The sequence below is a fragment of the Triturus cristatus genome, chromosome 5_1 (genome assembly GCF_964204655.1).
Source record: "Triturus cristatus chromosome 5_1, aTriCri1.1, whole genome shotgun sequence".
Lineage (NCBI taxonomy): Eukaryota > Metazoa > Chordata > Amphibia > Caudata > Salamandridae > Triturus > Triturus cristatus.
Window position 1 is genome coordinate 565,066,426 of NC_140587.1, and position 26,083 is coordinate 565,092,508.

Genomic DNA, 26,083 nt, shown 5'->3' on the forward strand with positions numbered 1-26,083 from the left:
CTGAAACCAGCCTGCCTTGCTCTCTACTCGTAATTGCCTAAAAAAGAAAATAGTTGCAACCTTTTCACATATGAATGTCCAATGACCCATACTTTGTTTTTGCCATGCTCCCAGGCGTGCACCTGGTCCCGCGTAGATCCTGACCGATGATGGGCCGCTGCGAGTTTCCCACCCGCATAACAGAATGAAGAAACTGCAATTTGAAACAGAAAGAAAATACTGTCAGTGAAATCGTCCTTCCAATTCTAGAGCATATGCAGCCGCACATAGAGCTTGTAACAATTTGAAGACCACCTGCCGATCCTCTGTACTTCGCTCCTCAAAAAACCCCTAGCTGCAGCTTCGGTGGTGGCCCCTATCCTGAAAGAGTGGGTTCCAAAACTGCTGGGGTGTAAACCTGTTTTCCGCTTGGCAAAACCCATGACCCTCCTGAACTGAAATCTCGTAAGTGGGGTACCATTCACATGAATTAACAGTGGCCCCCCTACGCCTTTAGGCCTGTGTTCCAAAAATGCCTCTGACTTGGTGATGGGGCAGCAAGAGCTCCCCTGTGCCCGTCGCAGCACCACCCCTTCCCCTCTGGCCTCCTGATCAGTCTTAGACCTGTGGATTGATATAAATAATGAGTCTCCTTGCACTTTCACATGGCTAAACTGCAGCCCTCCCTGTCAGTCCTGTTTATTCTTTGCCACAAACTCCCCATCCTGAAAACTCTGTAAAACGCCAGTGAAAAAGCGGACCTAAACAGTAATGCCTCCACCTCCGTGTTGCAAACCTGACTAAGCACCTCCAGTATTGTGGCCAAAGTGTTAATACCTATTGGTCGCCTTGGGTCCGGCTGGGAACCTTGCAGACGCTGCCACCCTTTTAAGGCTTTCCTCACTATAAATGTATTAGTGGGGTATTTTCTGCCCTTCACTTGCGCAAAGAAGGTGATAGCTGCTATGTGCCGCCTTGCTGCTGCCACCAAGCACCCCTCATCTTTCATTGCCCTTAGGTAAGAGGACACTGCCCCTGTGTCATGCCAATTCCCCTCCCATTCGTCCCCCAAAAATGTACAGTAAACCCAAAACGCCCCTTCGTATTCCCTCCTGGTCCGTGGTGCTAGGCTAGCTGCCACGAGGTCCGGTAATTGGGGGCACCAAGCTGTTCTGGAAAAGGTGCAGGGTTCTCCGCCGCGTCAGGGAGATAGGACCTGAATACCTGCATCTTAAAGCAAGAGAGTGCGTCAGCAGTGTGATTTAACACCCCTGGGACATGTCTGGCCCTAAACTGCATATTCAGTTTCATGCACAGCAGTATTATTTCTTTCAACAGACGCAGTATCATCTTACACTTTGCGGATTGATACATTCCACCACAGACATGTTGTCTGACCAGAAAACCACTGATTTGTTCCGCAGTTGTTCCGGCCAGACAGACAATGCCACCAGGTTGGGAAACACCTCCAAAAAAACAATGTTATATGTTAACCTGGTTTCGACCCACCATGCCGGCCAGCGTTGTGCTACCCATTTGGTACCTAGTATGACGCCAAACTCTTCACTACCCGCAGAGTCATTCATTAAGCCTATCTCCGTACAGGGCGTGGGCAGGCCGGGCCACAGTACCTTACCATTGAGGTCCCGCAGGAATGCCATCCAAATCCGCATGTCCCGCTTGACCTCGCTGGATAACCTGGTGTGATGGTGTTTTTCTTTGAGTCCTGACATGGCTTGTGCTATGGAGCGTGAGAATGGTCGTGCCATTGGAATGACCCTCAATGCAAAGTTTAACTGTCCCACAGTCTGCTGTAGCTGATGTAATGTAACCTTCTCTTTTGCCAGGCATTGTGGTAAGGCTGACCTGAAGCTCGTGATCTTTTCTTTGGGCAGACGTGAGCAACCTTGAACCGAATCCAACTCTATTCCCAAAAATTCTAACACAGTGGACGGCCCGACAGTCTTACCTTGAACCAAGGGCACCCCAAAATCCTGCATGAGTGCACAGAATTCCTGCAGTGCCCAGCCCCACTCCTGAAAGCCTGGCGCTCCCAGGAAGAGGAAGTCATCCAGGTAATGCAAAACATACCGGTGCCTCATCAAATGGCAGGGGTGCTAGACCTGAAGGCCCGGCAAAGTATTCTCCCAGGGGAGACGTACTCGCTGCCCCTAGCTGGCCACCCCCATCAGTGACCTGTGGCACCCCCCCTGCCGGCACCTGCAGCACGGTCTGTGGCACATCCCTTACTGGTGCCGTGGCCGCAGCCACCTCCACTGGAATTGTGGCAGATTCAACCCTTCTCCTTGATTTTGCCTTTTTGGGTACCGGGGGGAATGCTGCCTTAGGGACCACCCCAGATCACCTGGGCCTGTCCGCTGCCCCCTCTTGCCCATCTACCTTCTCCCTTAATTCTGCCAAAGCTTGACCCATGTCTTCCACGTTTTTCATCATGGACTCCACAGCTTCAATTTTACGCATCATGAGCTCCATGAAAGTGTGCATGCGTGAACGCTGTTTGTTCTGTTTTGCCTTAGGGGCCATGGTACCACACCCTCCAACGCACTGCTCAAAAACTACACAGGTACCCTGAACACAATATTAATATATAGTACTATGCCCCACAAATGCACTGTTCAAGTATGTGATACACTCTGAAACCCCACACCACCTAAGCAAGTTGGAGCCTAACTGCAGTATCACCAAAGGAAGCCAGCCAATAAGAGCCAACACACACCCCACAATGTCTTGCCATTTATATTGCTCACTGTGCTCCGGTCTGGGACACTTCCCAGACCCTTACCTTATTGCTGCAGCAGACACCGGCTGGCCACCAGCACTCACGCAACCGGAGCCGCGCCCACCAGCTACTCCGGTGGGTCGGGTGAGTGATTTCTAACCCGCGTGGCTCCCGGAGGCAATGAAATGCAAGCCTGCCCGAGCTGCCCAAACATGAGGTCCCTGCGACCCTGGCTATAGGCCTCGAAGTAGGGAAAAATCACAAGCTGTTGTCTCCCAAAAATGTGTACGCTCTGCTTCCAGCGCTGCACCAAACTCCAGATACAGAGTGCATGAAAACCTGAAAGGGGGACAAGAAGAAGAATTGTGGAGAAGACCGGAGCGCTCCAGCCAAGCTCCAATTCCGATGCTCCCCAGCTGTCGCCGAAAACAAGACCGGAGCGCTCCCAACCAGAAACTCCGGCGCTGAAACCTGGAATGAAGACAAAAAGAGAAAAGAATATCTGAGGGTACCTCCGGGTGAGGTCCTGTGCTGCCCAGCGGTTGTCTGTGTGAGCAGCGAGGATAGAGGACGGTTTCCGCCGCTCACTAGCCTTTTATTGCATTTTTGCAGCGGGAGCAGGTTCTAACCGGTTTCCCTATGTTGTTCGCGCACGCGACCCGGGAGATATTCCCACCGTTTCGGGACGCGCGGCGAACTGCCAATGAGCGAGGGAAACGAGGCGCCGCATCACTCTTGTGTGTGGTGCTCCCCCGCCTCCCTGCTGTCTCTGCGGGGGACCGGCACAACCACCATAAATTCGGCGTGCCCGATGCCGTCCCCTGCCTCTATAAATGTACTCTCTGCTTTTCACAGGTCTCAACAAATAATGCAACCCCTTTTTAACTCTCATGTACGTCTTCAAGCGAGGTAGAGTTTTGGCATTTATTGCATGTCAGGTGGGTGGTCTTGCTTATTATGAAAAGCCCAGTTATTCCAAAAAAAACTGACTTTTTTCACATTTGGAGCTTCTGGTTGGGGAAGTAATGTATGCACTGTGCCCCAAATCCATTGGATTTGGTTTACAGTTTCTTTGCCATTAGCTTTGGTCCCATTCTGCAGTAGCGTTCCATCTGTGAGGGAGGCCTGGTTGATTAGGGGGTGGATCGGGTGGTTAGAAAACGTATTTTTTTTAAAAAACTGTCGTTAAAAAATAAAAAAAGCATTTTAAAATAATTTTCAATTAATCATTCAGTAGTTCCCCTGATATCTCAGGACGCTAATCAATGAAGTAATGGGCTTGCAATCAAAACAAACATTTGAATTAACCCCCGGCATTTCAAAACACTTAGACCCCAGGTGTGTCTGCATAAGCGCTGAAATGCATTTAAAGGGATTTATTTCACTCTCACATCTCAGGCTCTTTTTTCTTTAAAAATATACAAGCCAATTTGAAAAGGACAAAGTAATACATAAGGACCCAGTTCCCTGCAGTTTATGTCGATTGGTGATACATGGAAGACAATTCAATGTTTTGGATAAACAGGAAAATCTTATTCAAATGATCAATTGTAAATATATTCTAAAAATCCGAGTCAGCTAGAAAACATTTCTAATGACAAGGCTACTGTATAGTTCAACATTTTAAAGTGCGTTAATTTTAAGATAAAAAGTAAATTCATATAAGAATTCTATCCAACGAATAATCTAAAACACTTCAAAGATAAAATCGAATTTCAAAGCACAACAATGCTGGGGTAGTTGACACCACATAGCACTAATCAATGTTGCAGAAAAGGGTTCCTTACAAGTGGCTGCTTAATTTGAGTTGTCAAGTAAACTATTCAATGAATTGCACAACGATTTTTCATTCAGCATGGCTAGCTCTTAACAAACATTAGCCTAAGACATAGGCCCGTATCTTGATGCAACAATGTTTCTGGGAAATGCTTTTATTTAACTAGTCTCAATATTTAAATGATTTTAAACTGGATGTTTCACTTGACTCTCAGCCAGACAAGTTGAGGGACACTTCAACCTGATTTCGCATTTTGTGGTCGGCCATTTAATCACTCAGAGGGTAATCCGTCATTCTGCCGAATTTCTAAAATGAAGAAAGTTAGCCTGACGAAATCAGTCTGGGGAGAGAGGCCTTCCCCACAAAAATGTAATGTGTCAGTGGAAAAGCAAATGTTTGTTTCAAAGGACAGCATGCTCGAAGGCATGAAGAGAAAATGGCTTGGGTATATAGGATTGGGGAGGGGGTGGATGGATATGGGTATGCGAGAAAAGGGAGTAAAACGGGAAAGGAAATAAAGAGTTTGAAATAAATGGGGTAAAGCTAGGGTCTTACTGGCCTATAGGAAAATCAGGGCTGGACTGACAGATAGGTTTGTTGGCCGGTTTTATGGCCAAGTGAACCGGTTTTTACTGTTGATTTCCCCGATATTCCCACTTTTAAAATGGTGCAGAAAATTAATAGATACGCAACATATGACAGATTATGCCCAGAGTTACAGAGATCACATGGAGGTCACAGTTTGTGATATGCTTTGCCAATAGGGGGCCACTTTAATTGTGGTGCTCCGGCCTATTTTCTTTCCCATTCCGGCCCTGGGCAAAGCAAGATTGAAAGGGGTTTGTAAAAAAGGGAGTAAAGTAGAAGAGAGTAAGGGGTTTGAGAAACATGAGAACAAAGCAGGCAGGGAATGAGGGGTTTGTATAAATAATGGGAGTCAGGTGTGGAGAAAAGTAGAGGTTTGGAAAAAGGAGTAAAAAGGAAAGTGGAATCAAGGCTTTGTAAAACGAAAAATAAGCAGGAATGGAAGAGATAAGTTTATAAAAAAGTAAGTAAAGTGGGAGGAGGAAGTCAGGGGGTTTGAAAAAAGGGGGCAAAGAGGGAGTTGAAATAAGGGGTTTATAAAAAAAAGGAATAAAGTGGTATAAGTAATAAGTGGTCTGTAAAAAATGGAAATGTGGTGGGAAAGGGAGTGAGAGGTTTGAAAAAATGGAGTAAAGCAGAAGTCGGAGTAAAGATTTTTTTTAAAGGAGTAAAGCTGGAGGGGAGTAAGGGATTGGAAATAGGTAGCAAAGCAGAAATAGGAATAAGGGTTCTGTTTATTTAAACAAAAAAAAAGGAAAGTGAGAGGGGAAGCCCGGGGTCTGAAAAGAGGGTGTAAAGCGAGAAATAGAGTAAGGGGCTTGCAAAAAAACGACTAAAGCTAAGAGGAAAATAAATGGCTTAAAAAATGAGTAAAGTGGGAGAGAGTAAAGAGTTTGAAAAGGAAGGCAGTACAGTGTGTGGAGAAATAAGGAGAGTAAAGGGGTAGAGAGTAAGGGGTTCGAAAAAAGGAGTAAAGCAGGAGGGGAATAAGGGATTTAAAAAAGGGAGTAAAACAGGAGAGGAATATTTCTGGTTTGAAAAAGTGACTAAATCAGACGTGGGAGTGAAGAGTTTGTAAACAAAGGAAGGAAAGAAGGTGGGAAATTAAGGGGGTAAAGAGCAAGGGGGGTAATGGGTTTGTTAAAAAAAAAGAAGAAACGCTAGAGGGAGAGAAAGGAGTTTGCAAACGGAGCAAATTGGGAAGGAATAAGAGGTCTATAAAATGGGAGTAAGGGTTTGGAAAAATTGAATAAAATGGAAATGAGTAAAGGTTTGGTAAAAATAAATGGGAGTAAAGTTGGACAAAGAGTAAAGAGTTTGAAAAAGGGAGTAAAGCAGGAATAGGGTAATCAGTTTATATACAAGTAAAGAAAGGAGGGGAAGTAAGGAGGTTAAAAAGGGCAAAGTTGGGGGCAAGTCGGTTTGAAAAAATGAAATAAAGCTGGAAGGGAGTAAGGGGTTTGAAAAAGGAGTAAAGTGTTAGTGAGGACTTTGTAAAAACAATTCGAGTAATGCAACAGGTGAAGTAAGAGGTTTGAAATAAGGAAGTTAATCATATGTCAGTATAGGAAGTTGTAAAAAATGAGAAAAGTGGGAATGGGAGTAAGTGGAGTAAAGGGACCTGTAAAACAAAAAGTAATACATTGGGAGTGGTAAGGGGATGTAAAACAAAGCAAGAACAAAGTGGAAAAGAGTTGAGGGCTTCTAAAAAAACTAGAGTAAAGTAGGAGGGAGGACTAGGGGCGTGAAAGGCAGAGCAGAGGGTCTTGAAAAGGCATGGAGAAGTGATAAAGGTTCGAGTATGGCTTTCAGCTGTTTATTTCCTCAGCCTGGGGAAAGCAATTCTAAAGAAAGATTTGCCAACAGTGGTTCTACTTAATAAATTCTCCAGAACCATTTTCTTCATGTTTGATTTTCATCAAAATCACGTACAACTCCCATATAGATAGGAATGCGGTCAGTCAGCAGGGTATGCTACAGGAATATCTCAACGTGAAGCGCACACTTTACCTTCCATTTGAATTTCAAACACAACAATGTAATCCCTACTACTTAATCATTTCCATAATTCTAACACGAAGTTAATCACAATCTTCTATTTCTTTGTTGAAAGGGAAACATCATTCTCTTGGTGATTTACCTCGTAATGACAAAGTAAATCTTTATTTGACATCCACAAAGTTTCAAATAAGAAGCCTGTAATACTGTCTAAATACTTCCAAAATATTTATGTCTAGACCCAACCAATCACTAACAATTGCACCTTCTGTTTTGGTTTCGACTGACTTTTTCCCGTCCCTCTGGCCTTTTCTTCTGGCTCTAACTGCACATGATGCACCTCTCTTGACTTCCAAATACAATAGACTGTTCTCCACTCCTCTCCAGCTCAGCCGTGACCGCCTCACGTCATACATGAGCTTTTTGTCCCAAACAAGATTCCATTCCGAGGAGTAACGTTCCTAAGGGACCTTTGATAGTGGTCTCCCACAGAAACAACCCCTTTCTGTGAAGACAGTTCTTAAGTCATTAACCTTTCTCCTGAAGACAACAGGACATTTTCTAGTGTAGTGGTCTTCAAACTGCGAGGTGGGCCCCCGGGCGCCGTGAAGTGTTGTCAAAGGGGGTGGGGCACTAGGAAAATGGAGCACTTATCCTGCCCCAGGGAAATAATGATAAACTTCATGCTGAAAAACTGAGCTGTGATTTAGTGAAGGTAAACAGGGCAGCTGTGAGCCACTCTGTAATGGGCCATCAGTCACCTGCTTTTGTCAGTCAAGTCCTGGCCGGACTTGGTGTTAAAAGGGACCTTTACATAATCCCAGCCTCACTCCCTCAATTTTAGGATGAGGGGTCTGACAACGGCATGCTGGCAATCATGGGTTTCATTGTGAAGTTTAAAATAGTCAATATGTTTATACCTAAGAAGGGGGCGGACATCTTGTGCCGTGTTTTAGCCTAAAGCTCTGCAATTCGGAACTTGTGGTTTTACTTTTAACATTGTAAGTCTGAGCACAAAAAGTCCAGCATGCAAAGTGTTTTTGTCTAAAAACACCAAGATTGAATTAGAGTGGTGCACATGACATGAGGCTGATTGGCTGCTAGGTAGGTATGGCAGTGTGTGGTAAGTTGAAAAGCAGTATATTTCAGTATTGTGTCCAGTTGTTGTAGAGTGTAGTATCAAGCACTACCAAAAGTATTTAGCATTATTAAACATTTTACAGCTAATTGTGAGAAAATATGTTTTCCCTTTTCGGTGGGAGGGGTGATGACCTTTTTATGCTGGGTGGGGGTACGGCTCTTATGGCTATGGCAAAGTAACTCTCGGACCTCACTCAGCATTGGTCAGCCAATTCAACGTGCTTCAACTTCTCAAATGTTATTCAAGGAAAACTAAAACAAGCCTTGGAACTATCGAATTAATGTGAAAGTTCCTCTTCACACCGTGGGCAACTAATAGCTAACACCAATGGGCTGAAAAGTTATATTGTTTGAGCTGCCAAAACAAGATTTCATCAGATCCAGGGTGTGTGTTTTCGTCTATAGCACATTGCAGATGTTGCCTCATCATTTGTGCTAGGTGTAGGACATATCGATACAACGGCCTTACACCAATTAATGGATCGTTTGTGGACATTCTCACATGCATTAAACGGTTGGCGCGGTTTTACCTTAGGTTAATTAAGGTTAATTCGCCAGGATTTGGACACCATGGGCTACCTATGGTCTACGGTTTCAACGAAAATGTGAACAATACCTAGGTTGTTCGACCTTCCATCTGAGATGTGTCAAATAATACGCACATGTCTCGATTAAAGGTCTGGTTTGTTCTCATAGATCAGGAATTTTGTCAATACGGTAAATGTCGGGTTTCACAAATGGCAAAAATACTTTTATGTTAAATGTGACTCATGTCCAGTACTTGGAGATGCTTGGAGATGTTCACAACGACATTATTCTCCCTTTTCAATAATGCTCGGGAGCTTCTAACCAAATATGCTGTCACATTTCCAAGGCACAGATGCCACTGTGCTCTAAACAATCGACTTCCAACATGCTTTCTGAAATGTGCATTCCCCTCTTTCACACACTCAATTAGTTGGGGTGGAAAGCCTCCTGCATGTCTTTTGATTTCTTTCTCTCCCTGCCCAGTCTCATCTTTCCTCACAGTCTCTGTGGGTGTTTATCCCAATGATCTCGACAATCAGGCCACTGAGGGCTTCTCTATTAAAATGGATGATGACCCCAGAGCCATACTTTGAAGTCACAGAAACACCCAAAATTCATCCATCTTTAAGTGAGGGACTGCTGTACTCTCTAACCCGGCTTTGTGGGACTGACCGTGGTGGCATAGCAATCTCTAGTGCAGGAACAGGACTTTTTATCTGTCTCCTTTAACTGGAGTTGCCTATTGACCTTCTCCATGTAAAATATTTTGCCAGTCTCCCAAAACCGGGTCTTTCACTTTGATGTGTGTGGGAAGTGTGGCTGAACATTAAGGGCCATATGTAGGTACCTAAATACCGGTCGGTAACGGCCGAGAATCGGTAAATATCCCGTTACCGACCGGTATTTAGGCAATTGAGATGTAGGTGGCTGGATTTCAGGATTCGGTAATGTACCGAATCGGAATTTTAAGGAATCGGTAAAATACCGATTCGGTAAATTACCGAATCCTGAAATCCTATGTAGGGGGCACTCAAGTGAGTGCATTTTTGGTTTCTGGATTCGTTATTTACCACCAACTACAAGTTGATGGTAAATAACGAATACCTTTTAAAAAGCAATTTTGTGCTTTTTGAAAAGTGCCATGTGGCAGACATAGGGCATGTATGTGCGCCACATGTGCACACATGCACGATTCAGGGGTGCAACAGGGTGTCAATGTGACACCCTGCCACCCATGAATATGCTCCCCCTATTACCGATTCGATATTTACCGAATCGGTAATAGTGAAGGGCTTCCCATTCATTCCTATGGGCCTCCAGGCCCATAGGAATAAATTGGAAGGGATGCATTATTACCGATTCGGTAAATACCGAATCAGTAATACCGAATATTACCGATTCGGTAATAATTAGCGAATGTTTACCTACATTCTATTTACCGATTCATAAATACCGAATCGTTAAAATTCGGTATTTATGAATCGTTAAATAGAAATTATCTACATATGGCCCTAAGTATGTTCTGGTTTGAGTGTAAGGAATGTGTTTGTCGGTCAGGTGTGCATGTTGGAATCCATTTTGGAGGGAGGCAAACTAAAATGGTGGAGAGCTCTGCAAGACTCTCTCTGGATCACTGGTGACCAGGGTTTTGTGCATTCCTTTCTTCACAGTTTCTACTGTGATGTGAGACAGTGTTTCTGTCGATGGTGTGTCTGGACCTCCTTCCTTTGAAGCTTGCCACTCTGCCTCTGCCCCTCCTCCTGCCTCTTCGAGGAATGTGATGTGCTGTCTAGACAAAACCCACCCCTGTACTAGAAGGACTGGAACCAGACCAAGGGAGGCTCCTGTTACCATTGGCACTGGCATGAAGCTATCATGTAGAGGGCCACACAGGATTTGACTGGAGGAAACCATCCGATTTTGAACAGTGCAAAACAGTGGATTGCCCAGGTTGACCATTTCCCGGGTCACTCATGACCAAGGTGGGAGCTGTGCACCAGTGTAGTTGAGGAGGACTGAGCTCCAAAGACTAAGTCTGCCTGTTTGTTGTTCCCTTCCATGCAGTGATCAGGTCATTAACACAACTCCTGCTGAACTGCTACTGGACTGCCCTGCAAGGAGAAACACTCTCCCTACTGTTAGAGAAGTTGCTGATAGCATACTATAGGAGAGTCTGCCTGGTAAGAGCTCATCAGCTCAGATGCCTGAGGACCTTTGGGAGCTGCCATGGGGTCTGGGCCAACACAGGACACAGGGGGTTCCAGCTGTGCACTAGGAAGAAACACATCTTTCCGTATTGCTTGGGGCTCAGGAGAAGAGCTGGCACTTTAATTGTTGGAGAGGCTGCTTTGTCCCTTATGCATGTCGATGATGTAGGGAAACCTATGTGAACCTCGTGCTACCTCCAGGAACATCAAGGACCCTCTCATTCAATACTCTAGCCAGAGGAGGTTGTAAAGGTAGTAACCGGAGGCTTTGCTGGTTCAAGAATCATTGACTGGATGAAAATCCATCAAGGGGTTCCTGTGATATTAGTCCTTGAACCCTAGCTTTACCCTCACCACTGCAGTACATATCCCTAGATTCATGGACATCCTTGGCACTATAAGAACATAATTGGAGCTGATTATTTAAAGGATATAGTGCTTAGAACTAGTTTCACCCAAAACGCTGGGACTTTTGGTGAACGGGCACCGGACCCATTTGTCCCCTCCCATTGTAGGCGCTTCTGTGGACTGTGCTGTTCATTGGACAGTGTGTACTGGAACTTACCCCTTTTACCACCCTAAACTGCCTTGTGTCTGTTCACCTTCTGCAGGTTTTAGGTTGGCTTTTCTGGCCATTTTAAAATGTGTTTCTAAGTTTGGGCCTCTGTAATTACAATGCAAGTGCATCTAAAACTTGTAAAAACATTGACAATTTGCACAGTAGCACAAATCTCTACGGAATAAACACATTTCCATCTGAAATGTAGCAAATCAACCTGTGGTTGACTGATTGCCACATTGATTTGTGTCTAGCAGGAAGCTAAGATTATGCACCATTTCTGACTGTCATAGACTGTGATTGTGAGCATGTGGTGTGCACAGTCCTCATTTAAGCAAATGATCACGGATCTGTTAATCTAGTCCCTTGCTCAAAAAGTGTCCTTGGTTTGCTGCTTGTGAAGTCAGTAACTGATGGTGAACAGAGAGAGAATCCAACATTAAGAGAAATTCTGTTTCTGCCGAGGTGCCCCTGGGTTCGGGACGTGCCACACCTATGGCAGTGCAACAGTCCACACCGGAAAGGGCGGGGCTGGTGACGACAGCATGTGACCCAGCCGAACCAGCCCCTGAATGCGACTGGCTCGGGATTGGTCCGCCAGGCGGGGGACGCGAGGGAACAGTTTTTTTCTAGACCCCGCCCCTGTAACAGAGGCAGCGGAGCGACGTGATGGTCTTCCTGCACCGTTCGCCACTCCATCTTGCAACACATCGAGCTGTCCCATTGGGTGCCTAGAAAATTATCTTTTTGTCCCTATTGATTCTCCGGTCAAAAATGGATTAGGCTGGCAGGGGGATCACGTCTTATTGCACAGGGCGCAGGGAACACGTGTAGTCCTGTGAGAAACCTAGAGAAATTCCTGGCTCATAGACCTTGGGGACCGGTAGTTCTCTCTTGATCCATGGGGATCGCACTCCTTGAACAAAGTTTCAATTAATCAGGGTGCTTAACTTGGCCCTCAGAGCGTTGGGGAGGGACCCCATGGAGTTCAGTTCACATACTTTCAGGATTGGGGTGGCCACGGAGGCCACAGCAATGGGTCATTCAGGACAAACAGTACGGGGAATTGGCAGATGGTCTTTGGAATGTTACAAGCGCTATGTGAGGCTGCATATGCTTTAAGCTCTGAAGTGTTATCAATAACGGTTTTCTTTTTTGTCTTCTGCAGTTTTCATGTCCTGTGACGCAGGAAGGAAGCTTACCAATGAGCTACAGATGACGGATTCTCTGGGGGCAGGAGAGAACTGAAGTAGTGGTTGTAGGTCATTCCCATGTGCAAAGATTGAAGCAATTTTTCTCCACAGGAAACTATAGGGCTCAAGCCCGCTAGGCAGGTTTCAGCATTTCTTTCCACTGGCAAGGGGGTCTGCAGCTGGGACAGTTAAGGAGCATGCTGGAGCCCCTGTTAGGTAAGGGGCGTAGGCCCCCTGAGGTAGTGGTAATACACTAGGAGGGCAACGACCTGGTACATCTGGGCAGGAGGGGTGTGCTAGAATCGCTGATCACCGAGATTGGGTGGTTGGCCAGGAAGTGCCCGCAGTACATTTTAGCGTGGTCCCACATGATTCCAGGGTTACAGTAGCGAGGATATGAGTCTGTTTGGGCCCTGAATCATTCCATCAAGTGAATCAATAAGAAAATGGATTGGTTGTTTAGATCCCCAAAACTCCAGACCATTTTAACGGGTGCATTCAGGGATAGAGGTTTTATTTGCAGGAAGGCGCCCAGCTCTTAAAGTTGGGAAACAAGTTCTTCCTAGAGAATTTGTTGGCATGGTTGACCTGTGGGAAAGGCAAAGCATGACTTTGTGTCAGGTTGGGGGGGCAAATAGTTGGGTAACTATGCTAGCCTGTGGCGGTAAGGTCATGATTGGTGGGGCATTTACGGTCCTTAGAAGGCATCCCCATTGTTAATGGGGATAGCTGGGGGACAGTGGTCTCTCATGGACCTCCCCCAGGGACACTTACGGCCAAACGGCTACAGGGTGCAAGGGTGTGGAAGTGCATGCTTCCAACAGGCCATATGGCCAATCCCCACACGTGTGCGTGGGCACCAAACTAGCATACCAGCGCAGCCCCTGGGGGGGGGTTGGTAGTATTTTGAGGATGTAGGGGGTGGCCAAAGTAACAAACCTTCAGGGCAGGCGGGCCTACTGAGCAAGGTCACTCTGTGGTGGGGGGACCCATACAGGTATTTGGACCAGTCATGATCTTATGCGTAGGCTCAATGCTGGATACTTAGAAACAATCAATTTTAGTTATGGTTAGGAATGGCTATGTATTCGAGTCTTTGTTAAGTTTAGCCATCCACGCATATGTAAATAATTTTGTATGGACGGTTATGGGGGGGGTGTTGCTGCATATTTATATAAATTGATAATTTTTTTGATAAGTGTAAATAAAATACGTCCGGTGTTATAACGACCCCTAATCCAAAAAGGTTTCGTCAGTAATTTGTGTGTGGTGTATGCCTCAGGGGAGGGGGGAGAGACCCCATGAGGAGATGGGTTCTTTTGGGGTCGGGACTCAGCGCTACCTGTCTATATGCCTAGGTGTCCCCGGACTTGGGACGCGCCACATCTATGGTGGTGCAAGAGTCCCCACTGGATAGGGCGCGGCTGGTGATGGCTGCATGTGACACGGCCGGAACCAGCCCCTGAAAGTGACCTGCCTGGGGTTGGTCCGCTGGGGGTGGGACCCGGAGGGAAATTAAGCACTTCTGGGGTGCAAGGGAACCAGTTTTCGGAGGACCCAGCCCTTTTAAAAGGGGCGTGTAACATAGAACAGTGTCTCTAAGGGTGTTATTTAAAAGACAATTTATCAGGAGCACAACAAATTGCTAAGAACACTGGAGGAAAAACAGGGAGATAATTTGCAAAGACAACGATAATTTGTTGTATATATTTCTTCATATATTTAAGGAACATGAAAAGCACTGCGTTGCATTCAATGACATGTAACCTGTGTTATATTGTGCACAAGTGCTCGTGAAATCGTGAACGGCGAAAGTGACACTTGAGGAAGTATGTGCAGCAGAAAAGGGGGCCCAAAACAGAACAAATTCTGTGCAAGATGTGGAAGTAGAATTACCCATACAATAGATGCAAGTAAATACAAAGGGGCATATGCATCAACATTAGCATTTGCGATTCCTTATTAGCGAAAAATAAGGAATCGCTAATAAGGAATAGCAAAAGGCTATGCATGTAGGAATCGCTATTCAAATAGCGATTCCTTAACATTCCTTATTACCGAATCGGTAATACCGATTCGGTAATAAGGAATACCTACCCATTCATTCCTATGGGCTTGGAGGCCCATAGGAATGAATGTAAAGCCATTCTGTATTAGCGATTCGGTATTACCGAATCGCTAATAGCTGGAGCACTTTCAAGGGTGCCAGGGTGTCAAAAGGACACCCTGTTGCACCCCTGAAAATGATATGTGCACATATGTTGCACACACACACGCTCTAAGGGCATGTGTGTGCGCAACATGACACTTTGAAAAATGCACAAAAGTGCATTTTTCAAAGTTTTTGCAAATTACCATGCAGTTCATCTTCATGGTAATTTGCTCCCCTTATTAGCGAAATCGCTAATTTTTTAACTTTGATGCATTGCATTTAAGGAATCTCACTTTGGGATTCCTTAAATGCAATCGCTATTTAAGGAATCGGTATTTAAGGAATCCCTATTTAAAGAATCGCTATTTAAGGATTCCTTAAATACCGATTTCTGCTTTTGGGTTGATGCATTGGGATTGGGTATTTTTTCCTTAATACCGGGAGCTAATAAGGAATCGGTATTTTACCGACTGGATTTTGGCTTGATGCATAAGGGTGAAAGTGATTTAAATGGGCATTCTCGAAAAAAGGCGCCGTAACTTTCGCTGTAAAAGTCAACTGAGTTTTGGCCTGTAGCAATGTTAGGCGATCATCAGGACCAGGTTACAAATAGTTACTTAACAGTGCTGTGGGGGAGAAAAAAACACTCAATAGTGGACCAAGAAAAAAAGGGGGGAAAAGGGAAAGGCCATGATGGCAATGGAGTGGGCCAAAGATAGAAAATAATGACAGTTAGAACGCGGCAGATATAGCCGAGCGCTAGTAGGAAATTACCACGTGTCTATGCTCAGAGAGATGAGGTGGGGGCAGGCAGCAGGAGACAAGGGAAGAGCTAAGGCTGGAAAAAGAGGTCAGGGAATGCTGGTTGGTGGAGGCACTTAATGGCAATGGGAGATGAGAGGCGAGAGCTAGGTGGTCTCAGGCAGAAGGGTGTAGAGATCCAACTGTAAGGCAAGAAACGGAATGAGGGCTATTGCAGTGTGAAGAGTTAAAAAATTACCTGAGTGCTGCCGGGGAAAGAGACACTTACTAGTTTTGATTCGGACAAGGACCACTCAGGGTCCAGATGGGTAGAGGCTGTAGTAAAGGCAGCCAGTTGCAGGTGTGGGGGCATGTGCTTGTGAAGGGAAGTAAGGGGAGGATTAGAGGAGGCATGGAAATATGCCCGGGGAGTATGTTGGGAGAAGGCACGGTGACTTACAACGTTTTAAACGAGGGGCCTCCAGGTCAGGGTTTCGGGAGCTGAGAGTTGGTTGTTAGCGCATGGAATGGATCCAGAGGAAGGAGGAAGCCAGCAAAGGTCTGGCGATACTGGTTATGGTCAAAACCCCAAAATAGTCGGGAGCGTCATGGCGCATCCATCTATTTTGTGGATTAAGGAAAACATTAGCACAGGCACTGGATTGTGCCGATTGTGAAAAAATGAACGCGAGCGAGGCGACACGGCAACTTACTGTCTGGGGTCGCAGGGGTATAACTCCGATGTCAGTCACTAGCAGCCTGCAAAATTTACGGTGTCTTTTTTCAAGAATGCCCATTTAAATCACTTTGGGGCATATGCATCAACATTAGCATTTGCGATTCCTTATTAGCGAAAAATAAGGAATCGCTAATAAGGAATAGCAAAAGGCTATGCATGTAGGAATCGCTATTCAAATAGCGATTCCTTAACATTCCTTATTACCGAATCGGTAATACCGATTCGGTAATAAGGAATACCTACCCATTCATTCCTATGGGCTTGGAGGCCCATGGGAATGAATGTAAAGCCATTCTGTATTAGCGATTCGGTATTACCGAATCGCTAATAGCTGGAGCACTTTCAAGGGTGCCAGGGTGTCAAAAGGACACCCTGTTGCACCCCTGAAAATGATATGTGCACATATGTTGCACACACACATGCTCTAAGGGCATGTGTGTGCGCAACATGACACTTTGAAAAATGCACAAAAGTGCATTTTTCAAAGTTTTTGCAAATTACCATGCAGTTCATCTTCATGGTAATTTGCTCCCCTTATTAGCGAAATCGCTAATTTTTTAACTTTGATGCATTGCATTTAAGGAATCTCACTTTGGGATTCCTTAAATGCAATCGCTATTTAAGGAATCGGTATTTAAGGAATCCCTATTTAAAGAATCGCTATTTAAGGATTCCTTAAATACCGATTTCTGCTTTTGGGTTGATGCATTGGGATTGGGTATTTTTTCCTTAATACCGGGAGCTAATAAGGAATCGGTATTTTACCGACTGGATTTTGGCTTGATGCATAAGGGTGTTTGTATTTACTTGCATTTATTGTGAAGGTAATTCTACGCATACATCTTGAATATAATTTGTTCTGTTTTGCGCCTCCTTTTCCGCTGTACATACTTCCTCACGTGTCGCTTGTGCCGTTCACGATTTCACGAGCACTTGTACACAGTATAACTCAGGTTACATGTCATTGAATGTAACAGTGCTTTTCATGTTTCTTAAATATATGATGAAATATATACAACAAATTATCGTTGTCTTTGCAAATTATTATCTCCCTGTTTTTCCTCCCGTGTTCCTAGAAATTAGTTGTGCTCCTGATAAATTGTCTTTTAAATAATACCCTTAGAAACACTGTTCTAAGTTGCACATGTTTGCACTGGTCTCTATCTGGTTTATGGGCTACCTCCTGTAGTCTGTTACTGCATCCTTTAAAAGAGGTGGCGGAGCGACGAGACGGTCTTTCTGCACCACTCGCCGCTCCACCCTGCAACACATCAAGCTGCACCATCTGGGGCTAGAAAATAATCTTTCTTTTTGTCCCGCCCATCATCCCGAGGCAGCAGATTGTTCTGGTTTTAAGAGTGTTTTTCTCTTTTTTCAGGTCTTCAGCTATCTGATTTTTTTCAAGCTGCTATTTGAATATTGGGCTAGCGTTTGCAATTCAGTGTAACAAAATGTTTTCTTCAACAGTGGTCAGGAATATCACAATGTGTCGGATTTTATACAGTTGTATTCTTGGTCTGCAGGTAGGTCATGATTGGTGGGGCATTAACAGTCCTTAGATGGCATCCCCATTGTTCATGGGGATAGGGGGGGACAGCCGTCTCTCATGGACCACCCCCAGGACACTTAAGGCCAATCGGCTACAGGGTGGGGAAGTGCATGCTTTCACAGGCCCTTATGGCCAATCCTGCACAGGACCATGGGCACCAAGGTAGCATACCAGCGCAGCCCCCGGGGGAGTGGTATTTTGAGGGCATAGTAGCTAACCTTCAGGACAGGCAGGCCTCCTGCACAAGGTCACTCTAGGTGGGGGGACCCTTACAGGTATTTGGAACAGTCATTATCTTATGCGTAGGCTCAATGCAGGATACGCAGGAACAATAAATGTTAGTTATGGTTAGCAATGGCTATGTATTGGAGTCTTTGTTAAGGTTAGCCATTCACACATATGTAAATAATGTTGTATGGACTGTTATGGGGGGTTTCTGTGTATTTATAAAAATTGATAATTTATTTGATAATTTTGTTAAATGTACATAAAATACGGCCGTGGTATTACGACCCCTAACCCAAAAAGGTTTTGTCAGTAATTGTATGTGTTTATGCCTCAGGGGAAATTGGAGGGGAGATCCCACAAGGAGATGGGTTCCTTTGGATTAGGGACTCAGCGCTACCTGGCCGTATTGACTTGTAGCATTGAAATAATGCTTGGGGACAGATCTCTGGCTATAAGGAGCGAGAAGGTTCAGGTTTTCTTTGTTTAACCTTAATATAGGTAAAGTTATTTTATCTTTAGAATGAAGTGGTAGCCGTATTGAGCGGCATTACTGTGTTCCAAGTGTCTGACCCACATCACCTCTTTGATTAAGCCATGGACTAAACTGCCTCGCTATCCTGTGAGCCACATGCTACAGAGGATTGTACTTGATAATCCAGTTTGGGATCCAGCAGTGGTTGGACTGGCAAATGGGTGCGTGCATGCATGCAATTAACATTAACTAACTTGCCAACATGCAATACATTATCATTTTAAAGTAAAAATGTTTAAGTTTAATATGGTAATGTAATGCATGTCGGTGATTTAGTGGACATTAAGTAAAAGTAAAATTAAACATTCACTTATCTTGCTGCACGTCCTCGCTCTGGAGTTCTTCTCTCACCTTGCGCGGGTCCCAGCAAACTCCCCTAACCAGTCCAGACGCTGCTCTCATGGTGTTATCCAGAATGAGAGAAGCACCAGAATTGGATAGAGTGGGCTCGCTCAGTGCTCCCAAGGGCGCTGGAGGCCTGTGCTTGCTCTCCACCCAGCTGTGTGCATGTCTGGCTGTCCGTCGGAAAACAGCCGGCCAAAGTGACATGCACACTTTAAACTTAAGTGCCGAGCTCACCATTCCTCCCTGCTGCTGCCACTCAGCAGCAATGGCCCGCCTCACCCTGACACTTGGCTTGGGATGCGGGTTAGTGACAACTAAAATGGTAATAAATTAACTTTATACCCATTTTATTTTTCATCTCTGGGGCATTTGTATTTAGTGGGACGACGCTCCTCCACTATAACGAAGGAGCCACTTCTGGGGTTCAGTAGTACAGGGGGCCCAGAATAACAGAGCTAAATGACTCCAGTTGTTACGGTTGAAACCCTTTTCTAGGTCTCACGTATGTACAGTTTCTATTTCTTGAAGCAAGAAAACGAAGTGTCTTTCATCTGTATTAGATGGGAGCCAATGCTCTCAGCCGCACATTAGTTTTCCAATTCAAGCAGAATAAGCTACATTTTCCCTAGCATATGCTATCATTCTGTTTATTAATATACCAAAAAGTCCTCTAACTCGTACTTCAGCTCTTCTGGCGATTGTCGAAGGGATGAAGCGCATGTAAAGAAATATTCAGCATTGGCTGTGCCTTTATTTTACAACAAAAGTATATGACGTACTGGGGAATGGTGCGAACACCCCAGTGTGTGTTAATCACCCCTGTGACAAAGGTTACAAACGCCTCCAGGCAGGAGGGGCCTTTTGTTGGACGTCGGAGTCAGAGGAACACGCCAACGCCTGACTGGTTACTCTACCACTGGGATTTTAAAGCACCATGGTACCCCATTGATCTATTTTAAGGACTTCCAAATAGCTTGAAAAAAGTCTAAAGAGATGTCCAGCAGTGATATCAAATCTCGGGAAATGCGAGTTAAGACGGTTTTGAACTGCATATAGCCTAATGTACAGGAATAGCCAGTGATAACATGCCACATGTGTGTGAAAAACTACACTGAAAGTTACAAGCGGCTCCTTCCCGCTCGAGGGAGAGGGTACCGGGCACGCATGAGGGTAGTTGAGTAGTTTACCCCAGGAACTTAAATACAGCATGTTAAGCATCCAAAAAAGGACAGTTTGCTTCTACTGAATTCCAAATGGTATGGAACACATGTGTTTGACAACAAAAACAAACAATGTAAGAAGAACGTTTGTTGTGAACTGTGCATGCCATGACGCACTGGAATGACTGGTGCGCACAAGCAGCAGTGTTTGAACCTCCCCATTGACACTTGTTTAAAACTGGATTTTGAGTCACTTCCAAGCTCAACTACCCCTTTATGAAAGGAAAGCAAAGATGCAATTTCCAAAAAGTAAAAATGAAATATATTGTTTTTGCCACGTCAATGTATGATAATATTTCAGTTCGTATTTTTTTCCATGGAGACCACTTCAGACTGTTAATAATAATAAAACATGAACATAAACTCATGCACCTTGTCTTTTTCTTTTTAATTGGTCGCAAATATCTGCCCTTTACTTCAAGTCTTCCCTGATATCACCTCGAGTTTAAAATATAAATAACAGTCTAAGAGCCCATTGTTTATCATAAACAGTCTCGGCCTTCCTTAATATATGTCTAATTTCACAGCAGGAATGTATGTATTATGCAAATGATGACATGCACTTATAGTTGTAATGTAGACCTGTGTATGTTATGTTATGTTATATACACTTGTAACGCGCACAGATACTCCGAGGAGTGTCCCGGCGCGAACCAGACAAGGATAACACAACCAAAGATAAGAGGACTAAAACAGGAGGGTTTTCAAATGCTTTCTAAAACTCGCAGGGTCTTTAATACCCCTCAGAGTCAATGACAGAGCATTCCAAGCCAGAGCCACCAGCCGTGAGAAAGAGCAGCCGCCCAGTCTTAAGCGCTTAAAACGAGGAGTCTCTGCCAAAAGTTGAGAAGACGAACGCAGCTGTCGTACCGGGGCATAAAAGGCCAGCCTATTCTGTAAGTAGGAAGGGCCCAAACCATACAAGGCTTTATGCGCGATGGATAAGATTTTGAATTTTATGCGGGCCTTGACGGAAGCCAATGCAACAATCGCAAGTGTGAGCGCACACTACATCTGCTTGAAAGGCCCAGCAGAAGATGGGCAGCCGCATTCAGGATCACCTGTAATTTATACAACAGGTAACCCGGAATGCCAGCATACAATGCATTGGCATAGTCAAGGCGCAAGAGGATTAGCGCACGAACCACAGTTTCCTTTGCAGCTCTGGGCAAAAGAGGAAGAAACTTCCTCAAAGACCTGAGGATGCTAAAACAGGAGCCTGTTAGCTTCTTTACCTGCGAGGAAAAAATCAGGTTCTCGCTAAACCAGATCCCAAGGTTCTTGACAGAATCACCCTTAGAACAAGGAAGTGGAAACCCAGGAGGCCATAGTGTCCTTCTGAAGTCGTCCGGGAAGGAGCCATACAAGAGGATCTCCGATTTCTCCTCATAACATTTAAGCTGAGCTTGAGCGAGCCAGCGAAGAACCGAGGAAAGACACTGTTGAGCAGGGAGGACAGAGACCTTGTCTCGACCCCAGGAAAACAGCAGTTGTGTATCGTCCGCGTAGGCCATCACCTTAGCCCCCAAGGTTTCGGCCAGATAAATAAGCGGAGTAACATAGATGTTAAAGAGGAGGGGACTAAGGGATGACCCCGGGAATGCCAGTAGCCACTATCTGTGGTGCCGAGGAGCACGGGGGAAGCCATACCTGCTGAGAGCGGCCCTCTAAAAAGGAACTAAGCCAACCCCACACCGACCCAGAGATTCCAATCTCGTGGAGGCGATCGAGAAGCAGGGCATGGGGCACCGTATCAAAGGCTGCCGAGAGGTCCAGCATAACCAACCCTGCCCTCCCCCTGTCATCAAGGCACTCTCTAATTGCCTCCGACACCTCCAGTAAGGCAGACTCAGTACTGAAAGCCGCCCGAAACCCTGATTGCGCCGGATGGAGGAGACCAGAGGCCTCCACATAATCCGTGAGCTGATTGGTGACCACCTTTTCGCAAACCTTGGCCAGGCTAGGAAGCAAAGAAATGGGACGATAATTTCCTGGGGAGAGAGGGTCCAAAGATGGTTTCTTGAGAAGGGGAAGAATTTTAGCTTGCTTCCAAGAAGATGGAACGCAGGCCTCCTGCAATGACATATTGATAATCTGATTGACCTCTGGATTAACACAGCCCGCAACGGAAGCCAAAAGTCTGGCAGCACAGGGATCTGTGGGCGAGCCAGATTTTAAGGCCATCAAAATTTTAAGAGAAGTAGAAAAATCCACCACCGAAAAAGAGGAGAAATTTTGAGACGATTCCGGTGACCGAGAGACAGAGATACCTCGGGCAGATGTATGAGTGTTAGTGGGAAAAGGTAGATTGAATAGCCAGAATTTTGTCCTGAAAGAACCTGGTCAGTATATTACACCAATCCTCTGTAACAGGAGCGGGGCGCACCAGGGCTATCGGAGACATAAAGCTTTTTACTATTGAGAAGATTTCTTTGGAGTTATTATTCGCCTGGTCAATCCGCGTTCTAAAGTATTGACTTTAGCCACCGCAATCGCTGCATAATAGCTCTTTTGTTTAGATCTCAACGTAAGCTTTGCCAAGGGGCAATAGCCACTAGAGTGCCAGGCCCTCTCCAACACCTTGCATTCGTGTTTCCGGACTTTCAACTCCGGCAGGAACCACGGTTTAGAGGGCGATTCCCTGGTAATCCTGGATGGGCGGGGCGACGAAAGAGAGGACACTGCATCCGCAATCCACCTCGTGAACCCGACCACACACCCTGAAAGATCTTGTTGGCAAGGAGGCCTAGAAGCAGTCAAAGAGAACTTAAATTGCGAAGGATCAATTTTAGTAAACGACGGAGGACGGAGAGAGCGCAGAGACTGAACTGACCAACTAGTGTCCCAGGAAAAACCGATGAAGAAAATAGTATGATGTATAGTAAAGGTGGTGACGTTGCTTTCTTGACATCACTTCCTGTGATGACAGTGCATTGCTTTGTTAATTAGTCCCCCTACTTATCTTTTAGGACTAGTGGTCTGCACATAGGACATAGGACAATGTAATTAGCCCATTCTAAAAAGCACTAGCAAAGCCAACAGGTCTCAGCTACAAAAGGCCAATGCTTTTTCACAGTCACAGGCTTGTGCTTGTTTCAAGACACAAGCACACCCATGGTGGGCAATTTTGCAATGGGTTTTTGTTAAAGAAAACCCAGTCCAAGATGGCCATCGGTGGGTAGGCATATGATGAGATGAGTGCATGCAGGCACAGGTGGTCATGTTTAATTAAGCAATCATAGTGGACTTTGCAACTGACAAACCCTCTTCATCAGTTATATATTTATATAGAGCGCACCGCTGTCAGACCCCTTTGTTGTGGATGTTTAGAGAAGTGGCAGCGCCCGGAATGAAGAAGGATTTTAATTTCTAGGAGTTGGCAAGGAGATACTAATCCGCTGTGCATGTACTTTACACTTCAAGACACAGACTTCAAAGGCGCCTGACGAAACCCCACGCTGGGATGACCATCTCATCAAGGAAATATGGTGAGTGTATATCATCTATATCCACACACCGATGCGGCCCATAATTGAATTGGAGTAGGGCCCGGAAGGCAGCAACATGTTTATTTACATTAAAATCTACAGAACTGGGAAATATGCTCATGGAACCTTTCAATGAAAACATAAAACAAACTGCCTTAAATTATCACCATGGTGCAGTTGACCTTCTCCGTTACAAGGTCTCACAGGCGTGCTACATCTTAAGGACTATATATCCCACAATACCGCTCACCCTATATTAGGCATAGAATTGAAAGCAATTAAGAACGGCGATCACTTGAAGAAGACTAACAACGAAACGCGTTGTGGTGCTTTTAAATGAAAGAGTTTCGGCACATGGAGTCTCCATGAGTGCAGCGTTGTCTCCTTTTGTGCATATATCTTTCGGGGGTTCTTGGTCTTTACCCCAAATTATGGCACCGGCAGTCAGAGCGCACCGCTGTCCGATCACTTTATTGTTGATTTATATATATATATATATAGTCACTGAAAAAACCATAGGTTTCAGGGGTGTTATAGTTAGCTGGACATTTCCCTCGTACAAAACCCTAGAAATTCCCCCGTTATAGTTAGTTCAGCTAACTATAACTCGCGCGCCCCCGCAATGCACTGCTGATGACGTCACATATTACATCACTCATTACATGGTCAGTGACATCACTGATGACATCACTCCATGTTGTGTCTGGCTGGCCAACGGCTGATATCACGGAAGTGATTTGTGGTGGAACCCGGAAAGGGTATTTTCGAAGCCAGCCCCCCGCAAGTTGACGCTGGAAGTTTGAGCGGTGTTTTCCCAAGAGGATTCAGCGGAAGGTCCTGGAGAGTCGGAGGAAGCTTGAGGTACCAAAGCTGATGTTTCTTGAGGTGAGCAGCTCTGTTAGCTGAAGCTGAAAATATTGCGGGTAGGAGGGATAGTGGAATAAATTGATTGCACTGAGCGGAAAGTAACATTCGGTGGTTGAGTCAGTAACACAGATTTGTGCAACGCCATGCTATCAACAGCAGACGCGCTTAAGGACTGGGAAGCAGCAGCAGACGCCCTATTTTCTAATATTGTAGAAGTTGAGGCACTATGTAATGACGAGACCCATAATGCAATTATCAACAATGATGCCAAAACTTTATTAAAAAAACTAGAGAAACTCCATTGTACAGAAATGACGAAATGGTGGGAAAAGAAATCTTTGGAAAAGTACAAAGAAGTCGGAAGAGTTCCACGAGGTCTAAGGGTGATGATTGCTCCTTCTTTTGGAAACCCAAACCCGATGATGTTGAAGGAGTGGGCAACTAACAACTTAGATGCCTCGATGAACATGGTATCAATACTAATTAAATATGCTGAGATTGATCGAGTGGGAATTCTGAAAGAAATTGAAGATGTCAATGCGTTGTTGGAAAAAAACGAGCATAAAGAACAAATCAAAAAGGGAAGGGAAGAAATTACAGTAAAATTAAAAAAGCATGAGGAAACCATAAAGAAGAGAAAGATATATAAATTCGCAAGAGACAAACGAGACTATGAGACTGGTCGTGTTTTTACTTTCTCCAGAAAATTTGATAATATCAAGCGCCGAGCGTTAACAAGTGAAGGCAATAAGAATAACGCAACTATTTCTGGCGCACAAGCGGATGGTAATTTTTCCTCTGTAGAAACCAGCAGCGTTGACAGCAGTAGCTTAGAATCTGATGATGGGGTAGGACAAAGGGTACCCCAAATACCGACTAATCTTGCACCAGAAGAGGAGCTTTCTTTTTTAGTGGAAGACCGCCGGCAAACTCTCAGACCGCGCAATCAGGCGCAGAAACCAGGTCTAGGAGAAAACATCTGAGAAAACAGAGGCGGAAAATCAAACTTCAGAGGCAGGAAGAATTTCAACAGAAAGAAATAAACCAGGTATCAAACAGAATGGGTGACAATACAGTGATTAATTTGTCAAACATTACATTATCAATGGCAGAAAAACAATTATTGGCTTTAGGTTTGTCATACTGCCCTAGAAGTTGTTTCAAATATACTCAAACAAGAGTAGATGTTTTTAAATTCATTCGCAAATTAAAACTAAGAACACATTTTCAACTCAAAAAAGCAGTGAATATTGCATCACAGAGTAGAGACACACATAGTTTATGTTCTAATCTTCAAGCTGCAGATGTTGGCACTCTGTTAGCAGAACAAAACATGGCAGATCTTAATGGCACACAGGGAAATTTGACACAAGAAAACCTTCTGGAAGCTGGCATACTTTGTAACACACCAATTGCCAGCCCATTCAGACCCCCATCTTCTTTTATCCCATTGATGCCAAGGGATGCAATTAATGTATTTAGCGACTGCATGGTAGAGGATTTAAAGAAGCTTAAT